Genomic DNA, 5,599 nt, shown 5'->3' with positions numbered 1-5,599 from the left:
GACTGACTGTCTCCTCATGTGATACAGAGGGCTTGCAAGCTGGGGTCTCACTATGCCGCCTTGAAGAAGGAAGTGATATCGCTACGAGTGGACCTGGATGCGGAGAAACACAAGAGTGCCATACTAGGGAAGGAGAAGAAGACCCTGGGAGGTTAGTCGCTTCCCTTCACTAGTCATTGTATTTCGTTTTCTCCCTTGATCCGAATCAATCTGCCTCGACAGATGTTTTTAGCAAGAATGCCAACTTGTAAAGAGGCTCAGGACTTCTATTTCTTTAGATACCATGAAGTAGGCCTTGGACGACAAGGACAAGCAGCTGGCGCTGGCACAGAAGGAAGCCAGGACCAAAACCTAGACCACCAAGGAGAAGCTGGCATCAGTCGACAAGCTGGAGGAGGAGATCAAGACCCTCAATGCCGCCGCTGGCACATCGTAAGTTGAAGCTTCTAAGTGGGAGAAGAAGTGCAAGGACCTGGCTCGTGCCTCCGAGCAGTTGAAGAAGACCTTGGAGGAGAAGGTTGCTCATCTCCTCGAGAAGAAGAACGCACTCGAGAAGTATATCGATGACTTCTGCTCAAAGATGAATAAGAAGCTTGTTGGTAAGTTTTCGGCCCGAATGAAATTCCCTTGCTCTTGGGTTCCTTCAACTGCTGATTTTATGTTGCTTCCCCAACAGAGTACTGCCTGATGTGGAGCTGGAGACAGAGCGGGTCGAGTGGGACCTGAATCCTTCAAGGCAACTTATCAATGACAAGGCCGCCCTCGCCGTCCTCCCATTGGACGAACGCCTTGACAACGCCCTGGGTTTCATCATTCGACTGTGTGGCGCCATGGGAAGAATTGAAAAGGAGCTGTAGCCTGGAGAGTCGGTCCAGGCGGATCTGGAGTCTATGATGACACGGCTGAACGAGATCCCTGCCCGAGTGCAGGCATGGAAGAAAACGGCGGCCCGTAGTGGCGCCGACGTGGCCTTGTCACTCGTCTTTTTGGCATGGATATTTGCAATTGAATGATTAAAATCAATAGTCTATAATTTGACATGAAGGCATCAATACTCAACCATACTAACATGCAACCATGTCTTTCAAAATATTAACGCCAAAGAAAGTTATCCCTAGCCCATTATGCTCTATCATCGATCTATTCATGAAACACACTCAAATATTAGATACATCAAATGCACAAGTATGACAATAGTTTTCCCTAGTTGGTGCTTTATAAGAGAAGATGGAGACTCAAATAAAAATAAAAATTTCATAAAAGTAAGTAGAGAGGCCCTTCGCAGAGGGAAGCAGAGATTTGTAGAGGTGCAAGAACTCAAAGCTTAAATTGAGAGATAAAAATTGTTTTGAGAGGCATGCTTTTCCTGTTAATGAAAACGACCGAGAATTCCCAATATCTGCCATGCTAGGTAAATCATAGGCGGTTCCCACGCATAAAATAAAGTTTATTCCTTTTTACACCATTCTTACACAATCAAAGGCTAGCCGTGTCCATGGGTGCCCTAGCTACTTCTTGAGCTTGCGTTGATTTTTCCCTTGAAGAGAAAAGGGTGATGCAACAAAGTAGAGATAGGTATTTCCCTCAGTTAAGAACCAGGGTATCAATCCAGTAGGAGGCACAAGCAGGTCTCCAATCTATGCACTGCTACTTCTTGAGCTTGCGTTGTTTTTTCCCTTTAAGAGGAAAGGGACATGCAGCAAAGTAGAGATAAGTATTTTCCTCTGTTAGAGAACCAAGGTATCAATCAAGTAGGAGGTACAAGCAAGTATCCAATCCATACACCTGCACAAACAATCAAACACTTACAGCGAACGCGATAAAGGGGTTGTCAACCCCTTCGCACGGTCAATTGAAATGGTGAGATCTGATAGAGATAGATATAAAAGATTACTAAAATTTAAAACAAAATAAAAACAAATAAATTTCAGCAAGGTATTTTTGGGTGTTTTGGTTTATATATCTAAAAATATATGATGGAAAAGACCCGGGGGCCATAGGTTTCACTAGAGGCTTCTCTCTTGAAGGCAAATAGTATGTTGGGTGAACAAATTATTGGCGTGCAATTGATAGAAAAGTGCAAAGTTATAGCGATATCCGATCATGCATTGAGGCATCACGTCCGTGTCAAGTAGACCAAAACGATTCTACATCTACTACTATTACTCCACACATCGACCGCTATCCAACATGCATGTGGAGTATTAAGTTCATAAAGAACGGAGTAACGCCTTAAGTAAGATGACATGATGTAGAGGGATAAAATCAACAATATGATGAAAACCCGACAACAATACAATACGTGCCTTGCTACCCCTACTTTATCACTAGGTGAGGACATCGCAAGATTGAACCCAAAACTAAGCACCTCTCCCATTGCAAGAAATACCAAACTAGTTGGCCAAACCAAACTGATAATTCGAAGAGAAATGTAAAGATATCAAATCATGCATATAAGAATTCATAGAAGATTCATATAATATTCATAGATAATCTAATCAGAAATCCACAATTCATCGGATCTCGACAAACACACCGCAAAAGAATATTACATCGGATAGAACTCCAAGAACAACGAGGAGAACATGGTATTGAAGATCATAGAGAGAGAAGAAGCCATCTAGCTACCAGCTATGGACCCGTAAGTCTAAGGTAAACTACTCACGTTTCATTGGAAGGGCAATAGGGTTGATTTAGATGCCCTCCATGATCGAATTCCCCTCTGGCAGATCGCCGCCCCAAGATGGGATCTCACGGGGACAGAAGGTTGCGGCGGTAGAAAAGTATTTTCGTGGATGCTTATGATGGTTTTGGAATATTTGGGAATTTATAGGCTGAACAATAGGGTTAGAGGAGCTTTGAGGGACCCACAAGGCAAGGGGCGCGCCCTGGACCCTTTCCGTCACCTCGGGACTCTTCTGCCTTGGTCTCCAAGTCCTACGTGCACTGATACGTGTTGGTCCTACTCAAACGGGTTTTAACCCCTTTCCGCGACGGTGCTCAGAACCGTCACCTAGTGAGTGTGGGCGATAGGGGGGTCCTTCCCACATGACCCAGAAACCGTTAGGGATAGGGAGCCTTGATGCACACAGTTGCCCCTATATAACCGTTTCCGATGTCTCGCATATCTGAATCGTTTCATCCTTGCTACTCGTTTGTGCTCGCATTGCCATTGCAGTCGGAGTTTTGTGGTTTTACCTAAACCCAGGTAGATTCCAGGCCCAAGCAGATTCCAGGCACGGGAGTTTTCTAGGCACGTACCAAACTAGCTCTACGTTTACGGTGTCTGGCACATCACAAATAGTTCATGATTATAAACTGTGTATGATAGGTAGACATTCACACACATTTAGTTTTCCCGCACCATATGTGACAGTGTCTGACATCACACACGCTTTGCAAACAGCAACTGTGTGCATTGTTACACATGTTTCCACTCCGTGAACCGTGTCGGATTATGATGTATATCGCACACGCTGTGCTTTATTAACCGTGTGTGCCGTAATTTTGCCCTAATTTAATTGTTGCTATTTAAAATTGTACCTAATTTAAACTTGAAAGTAGGCTATAGCTTTATTCATATCCATCAGGTTCAAACAACCAATGCATTATTCAATTCATAGGTACATATGTTTAAGAATTACATAAGCACCAAATAAAGAATGATGAACCAGGGTTCTATAATTGTACTATTACAGATGGTAAAGAAAGAGGCGACAAACATTCTGGTTCTTGAACAAGGTGAAGCAGAATGGCCCTATTGTGCTCTCCTGGATGCAGAAGGCACGCACGACTCTAGTCCAACTCCTTCTGATGGCCGGCCACCAATCATGTAGTTTGAGAGGTAATCTTGAGTAAACTGCTTCAGGATCCACTTCAAAGGAAAAAAGATATAGACATTGTCATCTAAAAAAACTCATTACGGGCAGTAAAAAGAAGGGTACGGGGTTCTTACTTACCATCTTGCAGTTCACTGTTGTCTTGCATAAAGTGTAAATGTATAGTTCGATTGACATCTTTTGACCCATTTTAATAACAATCTTTACCAGTTTCCTCACTTGGTGCTGGTTAATGAATATCTCATTGCCCCATATGCAGAAAGGATCGAAGTGTGGATCTTTGGCAATGACATGTGTACCTAAAAGCACCAAGTTAATATTAGAAGCTAAACAGAAAAATGATGTAGTACAACACTCCCTCCATCCCATTATATAATATTTTATACACGTATAACTAGACATCATCAAAACATTAAGGTAATACGAACATTAAGGTAACACTCTTCCTTGTAGCTATGTAGCCTGGGATTGCATATTTAGTCATACAGTACAATGCATGTTGCTATGTAGCCTCAGATATATTAAATATGACCCTAGTTAACCTACTGATAAATGAGTTACAGATACATTCAGTGAAATGTCCGATTCAATGATTAATCCCTTATCAGCCCCCAGGCTATATGGTACCAGCTACCGAGATCCTGAACAATGAGTACATATAAGCAATGCGATGAAACAAACCTCAATGGAAAAAACAACACTATTCTCAATATTGTCATGTATGAGTACATATAAAGGCATGTTAAGCACAACAAGCTAAACATCAACCAAATATATCCATGGTAGACAACATAATCTACAAATGATAGCTTTAGTGTGCAAGCTTAAGCACGCTAGTTAAGCAAAACAATAAGTGGAAAGGTGTGTTAACTGCATCAGGCATAACATTTATAAACAAGCAAATAGTCATTCAAACTGGTATTGTGCAGGTCTAAAGTACACTAGTTATTGTTAAAAAAAATCAAAAATACATGTTAACTACAATATCCTTAAAAACAACCAAATATCGTAATTCATAATGGTATTGTTGAAATTGTTATTGATGAAATTGAATTGCATAACAAATAGTTGCACATATAGAGCATCACATTGTGAAGAACTGAAATAAACAAGGCATAAGGCCATCTCTAGCCGATCCTTTAAAAGTTAAAGGACTAAAACAATTAGTGGATATATATATATATATATATATATATATATATATATATATATATAGGGAAAATCCATCCTATATAGGATGTATTTTCCCTATATATATATATATATATATGTGTGTGTGTGTGTATATATATATATGGTTCTGATACCAATAATATATGGAATAATTTTTTTACTAATATATTTTAATTAATATTAATTAAGATTTTGATTAGGTGAAAGTGGTAGAGAGGACATACTTTTCATCTTGAATAGTATTTACTATTCACTAGGTAGGGCACTATTCACAAAAGTGCTTTACTATTTAAAACACTATTTGGAATAGTACTTTCACTTTCATAGTAATATTTAATTCAATATGATTACCTTCACATTCTAACTAGATTATTTATTTGATACAAGATCTATTCTGGGCTGGCGAGGCCAACAAATCGACCGACGAATGTACGCAGTGGTGTAAAGTCCTACTCAGTACTCACCATATTTATCATTATGTTGTATCAGATGTAGCTAGTTACGTTTACTTAGCAGTTTTAATTGCAAATTTATGGGGTAAATTCCTATCGCCTTCCCAGGCAGTTTCACCTGAAGGGAACACTTCT

This window comes from Triticum aestivum, chromosome 4B (genome assembly GCF_018294505.1).
Source record: "Triticum aestivum cultivar Chinese Spring chromosome 4B, IWGSC CS RefSeq v2.1, whole genome shotgun sequence".
NCBI lineage: Eukaryota > Viridiplantae > Streptophyta > Magnoliopsida > Poales > Poaceae > Triticum > Triticum aestivum.
Note: the sequence above shows the minus strand (reverse complement) of the source record.